Source organism: Dermacentor silvarum, chromosome 1 (assembly GCF_013339745.2).
Source record: "Dermacentor silvarum isolate Dsil-2018 chromosome 1, BIME_Dsil_1.4, whole genome shotgun sequence".
NCBI lineage: Eukaryota > Metazoa > Arthropoda > Arachnida > Ixodida > Ixodidae > Dermacentor > Dermacentor silvarum.
The window spans coordinates 202,650,660-202,660,643 of NC_051154.1; the positions used below are offsets into that span (position 1 = coordinate 202,650,660).

Consider the following 9,984-nt stretch of genomic DNA (forward strand, 5'->3'; position numbering starts at 1 on the left):
TTTTGAGCATCAGAATTAACAACGCAGCACAGTGTAGAGCTCATAAATGTTAAAAACACGATTGCGCTTGTTAACATTCGTCAGCGCAGGTTAACTCGTGTTGAACTACACATGTATTAAAACTGACTACACTACTCTCCTGCTCTTTGTTTTTTAAAGGTTTGACGCCCTCTTCATTGACGGGGTTTGATTTCCCAAGGAACACAGGTTCTATGTTAGTTAGTTAGTTATGTAAGGTTTTGTGGCGCAAAAGCAACTAAGGCTATGATGCGCCATGCACAACAGGTTCTATGAAAAAAAGGCACTAAGTAGGAGGGGGTGGGTAATTTTGACCACCTGGCGTTTCTTAAAGCACATTAAACGGTCGGTACTGCAGCGTTATTGCATTTCGTGGCATCGGAATGCCGCGGCCGCCCCCGGGAATCAAACCCGCCGCCTCGTTCTCAGGACGCCATAACAGGACGCCCTCGCCGGACGTCATAGACGGACGCCATAGTGGGATGCCAAGGCCGCTGAAAGGCCGTGGCGGGTGCAGAACGTTTGGCTCACTGTAAGCTTTACAGGTCGTAAAAATGATAAGTACCAGGCAGCTCCATAGAAATCAGTGCCAACTGTCGGCATGCGAACACTGCTGTATTCAGTGTTGACATGCTGACAATTGATTCATTCGTTGCCCTTGTAAAAGTTGCAAACATTTGCTAAGAACTATACCGTGTTTTTTTTTATGACCATACGTGCCCCACTAAAGGTGCAATAGAAAACCTACCGGGCACGAAGTCTTGCTCCGATATCAGTGCAAACGTCATCGATCCCGAGCATCCCTTGGTACCAACATGACGAATGGCTATGATGATTCGGGTGCACCTGGTATATTATACATAAATTCTAGAGCCATGTTCTACACTCACCAAACTTTCTGTTATGAATCAGTTCTTCCATTTAGAGGCGGATGGCCTCTAAAAGCAAAAAAGAAAAATATGTACCGCAAACGAATTGAAGCCCACCAAGACAACCGGGCAATGACTGAGAATCAAGACAAAGCTGAATAACAGTGACAGTATAGCCGTACCTGTATGAGTCCGTTCCTCCTGCTGCAACGATCGGATCAGGATAGAGCTTGTTTTCGAAATCGATGACACTAATCGTCGCTGCCCTGCGCGTGTACTGAGCAGCAGGCGACCCCACACGACGCCTGGTGCCTTCTCATCGACAAGCAAGGACTACACTTCAAGCCAAAGATGAAGGAGGCGTTAAAGACGCAAAAGTCCGGCAATTTTCGGTGCTGGAGCAAAGTACATGCGACTCGAGCGCCTTCGAGCGCCAATGCGCGATCCCTTTGCGATGTATCACACCGCCTCCAAACAAAGAGGTGCGCAATACCTCATGAACCGGGAGCAACTTGATAGTGCTGCTCTCAACAAGCCGAATGCAGCGAGATGACACGGATGCGTTCCCGCGGAGACGACCCTGGCGTGCACCCTAGCGTGCACAGATAGTCTCTCGCCAGGGACACACGGAGGCTACGCTCCGCTGAGCCCTATAGCGCGGCGCGAGCACGCGTTCGTCTGTGCATGGCAAGGGACAAAGGAACCGACCGGCACCATGCACATATGTATGACTATATGCAGCTGTACGACCTGGAGGCACAGTGACGTCGATAAGCGGGCGAGAAGGCATGTACGTGTAGCGTATTGCAATCGCGGCGTTGTACTTGTCTGTTTGTGATTTTCCCGTGCATCCTCGGTATCAATTGGAAGAGCGTGGGAAGCTCACAAGATGCACGCGCTTTCTTCGCCAATTAGCTAGAACCGTCCTAATTCCTTGTGGGAAGCTGATGTTATTGAAATGATGTGAACAAAACAAACCCATATGTCACCGTAGGCGTCCAAGTCTATGAAGATATCGTGCTATAGTGTTCTCCAGCTAAGTGAATAGAACCTTTTCTCGGGAAGCCTTCGAAGGTTCGAGCACTCTTCAGCAGCAGAACCTTAGGGTATTTCGTTTTTACTGATTACTGTCGCACTATGCCATGACGCTATGGACCACATTCTGCTATGCTATGAATGCATTTATTTTGTGCGTAGTAACCGCAGTAATCGGAGTGGACATAACAAAGCTTGAACGGGGACACAAGAAATGGAATAGAGATATACTATAGAACCGTATATTCCGGTCTTAGCATTGTCCAGGATGCGCATGTGTTAGGTAAGGTAAAAAACAAAATACAGATACCATAGGATAGTTAAAGCGAGAGTTATCCTTGATTTGAAGACAGAAAGGCGAAAAGCAAGCAGGAAAATTCAGGCCAACCTGATAGCAGTCGGGAGAAAAGCGGGGTATTTCAGTTTGTTGCTCGTAAGCAAATATGACGCTTTAGAACCGGAGGATGATGACACAGAGGTAATGAATGCAGACATTAATGAAAATCATTTCAGTGGCTACCGTTGAAGTCGGTGTAAGGCATCAAGACAGGAAACGAATGAACATTGTCAAGCAACAAGTGACTCTGTAAAGAGAGTGTAGAGCCAGTGACATCGACGCGTCCAGTTCCAGCGCGCGCACCTTACGTTTCAACTGACCTTTCCAACGCAACCCACGTCTTCGTGCGCTATGGACCCATTCTGCCTGCTCTCCACCCGCAACACCTCGGACCCTTTCCCGTACTGGATAGACGCGAGACTATATACATCGTTGACATTCATGGAAAACCTTACACTATCACACTTGACCGGCTGAAGCCAGGCTACTGCGAGACGAATCCCACAATCACATCCCTTAATTCAGCCCCAGACGTCCCCATCTCCGGTCGGTGCTTACGCTACTTCAGTCCGCCGAGTTTCATGGAGCTGCTGATATCGTTCGCAGACCATGCTGCTCTCTAGAGGCGGAGCTATGTAGCGGCATCGACACGATCGCCTTAGGAAAAATGGATCAGGTCAGGAGATGCCACGAGCCACTCGGGAGCTTGGTTCGCTGGGAACCGAGGAAATAAAAGATCAGTTGAGATTGAGCTCCCGTGTCTCTCTCTCTCATGTGCTCTAGAAGAGCATTAAAGTTTCAAACCCCGTAGATCAGACAGAATTGCCTGAACTGTCGGTATCGGTTAAATAGCAGAAAATAGGTCACACTCTAAATTATAACATTTGAAGAACTTAAGGAGAAGCTAAGAACGCTGGAAGCACAAAATCAGCAAGAGGAGCACGCATTGGCAGGAAAAAGGTGTATGCAGTCGAAGATAAATGAGGCATTGTCATCAGCAATTGCACTAGTAAGACGTTACTGTTACGTCTCTACAATCGTAGTTGGCTGCCGACGATTTATTAAACTCGAGGAAACAGAAACATATTAGGAGATAGTAGTCCAGGCGTAGGAGAAAACACTGGCGAGGCGTTCATTCCGTGAGGCGCGCTCGTGCCAGAGCGCCAGTGCCTTCGCGCGCGCACTTAGTCGTTGTTCTCTTCTGCCGACATATAAATTCTTCCTCCCTTAGACGAAGTATCCATAGCAGTCTGCAGGCCGTCTAACCTCTGATGGTTGCAGTTGCTTGGTTCCTGTTTGTGATGTCGAGGTCGATGTTTGAAAGGAAGTATTGTCTTGCGTATCTAGTGACTTCGGTAAAAGTGGAACAGCAGCACTTGTTTCTTGGGACATTGTGTCCGAGAATTCGTCTGCTGTGCTGCAGTCTGTCGGCGCTTGGGTTGCTTGCCTGGTCTGGCTCTTTTTGGTGTGATTGAGGTGACGCGGAACCTTTCCGAGGACGCTTTTTATGAGCCAGGATCGTGGTCCGACGCGTTGCAGTATTTCCTCTTCAATCCAGTCTGGTTTCTTTAAAAACTGTCGGATAAGCACTGTCTCCTCTACTGAGAAGCGACGTGATTGTCTGAGTGTCTCCTGACGCTCAGGAATCTGTGTCTCCGTCTCCGGCTTGAGTAGGTCGAGAATACACAAATGTTCTCGTCCAAACATCGCTTTCGCAGGTGTCATTCCTGTAGCCGTGTGAACCGTGGTGTGCTGCCGATACAGGAACCTCGCAAGTCTACACTGTATGGGTCACTTTGTATCCATCAGGAGCGCTCTCTTTAGTTCTGCCACATAGGGTTCTGCCTGGCCATTTGTTGCAGGGTGATACGCTGGTGGTGTGGTGGTCTGTATGCCATTTGACGCGTAGAACTGCTTTATCTCGCTAGAAATAAAAGCTCTTCCGTGGTCGGAGACGACTTTTAGGGGCATGCCGAACGTATCAAAGAGACTTCTGAGTACATCGATGACAACTGCGGATGTTGGTTGTGTCACGTGACGGACTTCCACCTACTTTGTGTACGCGTCCACAACAACTAATTAGGTGTGCCCGTGTAGTGGACCCGCAAAAGGAATGTGCACTGTGTTCCATGGTGTTTGGAGACGATCCCAGATGGGAATAGGGAATTTGGGTGGACTCTTCTGCGTTGACTGGCATTCACGGCACTGTCGCACTGTTTCTTCGATAACCTTGTCAACGCCGGGCCACCATACGTAACTTCTTGCGCACTTCTTCGTGGCTACCATGCCTCGGTGACCCGCATGTAGAAGTTCCAAAATGTTAGACCGTGCTGAGCATGGTTACTCACCCGTGATCCAATCGTGAGGCAATCACGATGTGTTGCTAGTGCAGTCGCTCTTTGTCTGGAAGGAGTTAACTCATCTCCAGTGAGTTTCTCCACTGTGCCATCCTGTACTGACTTGTACAGCCTTTGCAAGATCTTGTCTTGCTGAGTCAGACGTGCTATCTCTGTAGCTGCGAACGGAGATCTTGACAACGCTTCAAACAATAGTATGTCGCCTGCTGGCCATGACCCTAAGTCAGGGCGCAAAATTATAGATGAAGTCGGAATTCTGCCTCGAGGAGGAGACGTCTCTAAATTCAAACTACCCAAGGAGGTGGAGACACAATTACTTGCGGACCCCATACCTAGAAATATTCATCCTGTCCACAACAAGGGCAGAAGGGACGCCAGGGCCAAATGCATTCTGGGTAAATTGCACCAACAACAAAGCTCAGCGCTTTTTGTCGATGCAACTAGTTAGGGATCGGGCAACCGCTACGCTATTGCCGTGGTCGATGAGAACGGTAAATTAATCAGCGCGGCGTCACTAAGAACGAGCTCAATTCATGCCGCCGAAGAAGCAAGCATAGCACTTGCAAATACAATGAGGAGAAGCTCCACGATTTTCTCCGATTCCCGTACAGCTATTAGGAACTACTCCGCCGGCTTCGTCTCAATGGAAGCACACAAGTTACTTATACACAGTATTAATACTCATAATTACCTGCAACTGGATAGCTCACACCTAGTCTGGTTTCCGGCTCATCAGGGCCACTCGGTCAGCCCCAACGGCTGCAATCCTAACGAGCAAGCTCTCTCTGCTGTGCGAGATCTCACATGCCGCGCATCAGGCGCGGATCCAGGGGGGATGTCCGGATGTCCTGACCCCCCCCTCCCCTCAGATTTCTGTATCACCCCCTCGCTGATAGGGGGATGGCCCTGTAAAAAAAAAAAAAAAAAAAATATGGCCACCAGCATTCTTCAAAATTATTTTTCGTGAGTACCAGTGGTATCAGCCATGTAGAAGTAAAGGTAGCTCGCTCACAAGCTTAGTTGTACTCCGTAGGGGTGTGGTGTCGCGAAGTTGCCGTAGTTAATTTTTCTCATGAACACCTTGGACCTCCTGGCGCCGGCCGTGCCTTACTCGTCCCGTCGGTGGCTTCGAAAGAACGAGGGGACGTCCCTTTTGCCAAGCACGCCGATGTCCGCGCGAGCGCCTTCGCGCCTGATCAACTTAGTTCCGCATTGGGGTGCCATCGGTTGCCTCATTTGCGTTCATCGGTTCCGCGATCAACCTGCTTAATGAAAGAGATCTCTCGCTGAAGTGTTCATATATAATTAATAACAACTAACAGCTAAACTAAGAACTACGCATAGGCAATTTTTTTTTAACTGTAGCACTCATTGTGATGACAGTTACACGTTGACAATATCCAGTACGAGCACAGTACCGTTCGTACGCTACAAGTTTTTCATTGTAACTTCGCAGTTTTATTGTCGTACATTAAGCATAGGAGGCTCAAAGCCACCGGATCCGTTTATCTGAGTGGGCATTCTCGCGGAGCGGGGCGAAGCCTCGAGCAGCGGCTGCGAAGTGGGGGAGCGTGACGTCAGCGGCCAACGCCAGCGCGCGGGCCTAGGATGGCGTCGCGTGGTTAGAGAAACGGGAGCAGATGCGCGCCTTGTGTAAAAGTATGACGTCGCGTGGGAAACAAAACATGAAGACGCCGGCTCGCGCTCACGGCTACTACGCCACATCGTTCTTCTTGTAGGTGGCGTCGTGAGTCTTCATACGCGGTGATTCGCATATCGTAAACAACCAGCGTAGTGGTTGCCGCGTTGAAACGAAGGTGTCTCAGCCGAACACAAAGAATCTTCTTAAGGAAATCAAGGTGTCCCAACAGAACTCCAAAGACGGACCCGTGGTTACGCATGGATAACGAACCTGCGACAGACCATCCCAAATTTTATTTTAAGAAACAATACAGGCTGATATACCGGGTGTTCAAAATTAAGCTTTATGGTTTTCTTAAAATTAGGCACTGGGAGGCACGTGAAGACCACCTGCGCAAATAAGTTGTGTGGCCAGGAGGACACAAAGTGAGATAATTATCGCTGTCAGCAACCGAATTAACTAAAATTGAATAATTAACTTTTTATTGACTGCAGTAAGTGTGTATGGTTGTATTCAAAAGTTAGAGGCAGTCGTGTTTCTGCACAGTTTCACTTGGAAGAATTCTTCTAGCATGTCTATGCTCCGAGATATCCAACTCCAAATTTTAATTGTCGTTCGCATGATTACGCATGCAAGAAAGTGAGGATCGGTGCAAAGCTCCTCCCTGATGTGACGCGGCTGTTGGGTGCAGCGTTTAGTCTGACAACGCGGCGGAGGCATTGGCAAAAATAATAACTCCCCCCTTCCCCTCACGGCTGGCGAAATAAAAAAAAAATCGAAGAACCCGTAACCGCTGTCGTAACACGCGACCGCGCAGCCTGTAAAGATGGCGGCAGCTGCCATGCCGAGATAATGGCGCGAGCGGAGAAGCCGGAGGGCAGTGCGCGTGCGTAATGGTGACTAGACGACCGGGCATGGTCATTGTTTGGGCTACGCAAATAAAGTGACTGCTGATTTCCAAGTATTGTAAGTTTTATGGAAATCAAAAGCAACAACGGTACCATCAACAGCAGAAACCTTTTTAGCTATGCTAACGAATATTTCATACTGCCGCTTTAAATTTGGTGTTGTCATGCACAAATCTCATGACAACACTTCATCCATCAAGATGTAAATGCCCTAAAAATGTTCAAAATGCCTCCCTTCCACAGCAACGCAAAGCATAAACCACTCTCGCGTCGAGTCGATAACTCTGCGCAGTACAATAGAAATTTGGAGTCGGATATCTCGGAGCACGAACATGCTAGAATAATTCTTCCGACTGATACTGTGTCGAAACACGACTGCCTCTAAGTTTTCAATACAAACATACCCACTTACTGCAGTTGACAAAAAATAATTGTTCAATTTTAGTTAATTGGGCTGCTCACAGCGATAATTATCATCTCACTTTGTGCCCCCCTGGCCACATAACTTATTTGCACAGGTGGTCTTCGTGTGCCTCCCAGTGCCTAATTTTAAGAAAACCATAAAGCTTAGTTTTGAACAACCTGTATTATCAGGCACAGCCGCCAAGCACATGGCTGTATTGGGTAACGTCCTTTTCCTACAAGCTCGGAGAAACCGATACCTGGCTTCGCTATAGGGCTTCTTCCTCTTTCTGGGGTTTTACGTGCCAAAACCAGTTCTGATTATGAGGCACAGCGTAGTGGAAGACTTCGGATTAACTTTGACCACCTGGGGTTCTTTAACGTGCACTACAACGCAAGCACACGGGCGTTTTTGGATTTCGCCTACATCGAAATGCGGCCGCCGCGGCCGGGATGCGATCGCGCGATCTCGTGCTCAGCAGAGCAACGCCTGAACTGACTAAGCCACCACGGCGGGCTACAGGTGTTGCTCTAGCCGTATAAAACGCGGGTTTATCGTGAGCAGAAACGGTGAATTTCGGTAAATGATAAAGGCTACTATCATCATCATCATCATCATCATCATTGACAGAAGCTGACCCCCCCCCCCCCCCCCCTCAGAAAAAACCTGGATCCGCCCCTGTGCATAGGGAACTGCTCCAGGATGACTGCGGCTCCTACAAAGACCCACTTAGTACTTTTCACGAAATCACCTCACACTATAGGGACGGCAGGAGGTTTTTTCCTCCCCCCATCAGAAGCTGAACCGAGCTCAGGCAGTCACATTAAGAATGCTTCAAACTAAATCTTATCCTACACCTTTTGTGCTTAACAAAATTGACCAGGAGTTTCCCGCGGAATTTAAAAGTTGTGGACACACTCCGTGTCTATTTGATCATATGTTCTGGCTGTGCCCCAACCAAAGGGCTTCGGACCTCAACAGTGAGGGGAACTGGAGTCGACGCATTTCCAGCGAAGTCCTCCAAGATCAACTCCTGGCCGTCCGGAGAGCTCACGACATCAGGAAAGCCTTTGGTCTACCGGTGCCTACGTGGGCAGAGCCACCGACTTAGCCTGTGGGCTTTTGCCCTCAGTCCCTAGTTTCTCTGGACCAAAATAAAGTTCTTATCATGCCATGCCATGCTGGCCATGGCTCGTCGGTGCGTTCTGATAATGGCAATCGGCTCAGCGCATCCGCTTTTTGATGGTTCTTGCCATTCCTGTAGACAATGCTGTAGTCATACGCAAATAACTTGATGCACCCTCTGGTCATTCGTGGTGAGAGGTCTTCAGCCGTTGGTTTCTCCGGGCCCAGTATGCCGAGCAGCTGTTGATGGTCAGTGACAAAAGTGACCTTTCTTTCCGCAATATATCCGTAGAACTTATGAGCGGCAGCCGGCAGTCACAGCCGGCAGTCCGCCGGCTGTGAGCACCGAATGCTAAAGCAATTCCGTCCGATCAACCAAGTGATCGACCATTAAGTTCTTGTTTTTTTTCTTTGTCGTTGTGTGAGGGTAATACCTCTTTCTGTATAACCAATCCCTCTCGGGGGCATCAACCACGTTTCGAGGCCATAGACAAAAAAATCAGTGCCATTCCAATCTGTGAAGGTGGATGTTTGCGGGATCGGGGCCACATGGGCGGTTCGCATTTCTTTCCGCCTCGCGGCCCTGTCGGGCAGCGCGCTTACACTTGGCGTCCGCGGCCCGCTCATCGTCGGTGGTCTCCTTCCGCCGTCGCCGCGCCCATTCCCTTTTCTGCTCACGCCGTCGTTCTTGGTAGGCATGATGTTCTTCTTCAGACCGTACAACACGCGGCGTACCCATTTAACAATCAGAGTAGAACTGAGGAAAGGAGCCTACGTAGAGCATGACGTCAGGATACAGAATACACTCAGATTGAATATGCACTACTTTGAATACGCGGGATGGCGTACACGCGTATGGTGCGAATGTAGACATGGCCGACGCGGGTCAAATTGTAGTATCTGTTCTTATCAGCTTAATATCTGATACGTTGTATTTGGACCCAAGATATTAAACTTATTTTTGCAAGTTGACGGAGTGCTTGAAGCCTGTTTCACCTCCACCACGGGTCGGCCCGGTATTGCACTATCTTCGGGATTGGCCCGCGGTTTTTGGTCTACGGACGTCGATCTGCAGGAAACTAGCCCTATGGAGCTTCGCTGTAAAACAACAGTGCCACCTGGTTCAGCAGTACACTGTGAGAACCTGCTGCTGTCGCAGGTAATATGTTCAGAGCCAGAAGACTCGCTGAAGCCTGCTGTTCTTTTTTTACTATCTCGCTGTGCGGTTTCACCCGAGCACCTCTCTTCCAAAAGGGATATTAGTCATTTAGGCCACATATTTAATACCAG

The 9,984-nt window shown here is 48.9% G+C and overlaps 1 pseudogene; it reads left to right on the forward strand.

Annotated features, from left to right (window-relative positions):
• Positions 1-9,566: 9,566 nt before the first annotated feature.
• Positions 9,567-9,744, forward strand: LOC119437817 (U2 spliceosomal RNA; annotated as a pseudogene).
• Positions 9,745-9,984: the final 240 nt, after the last annotated feature.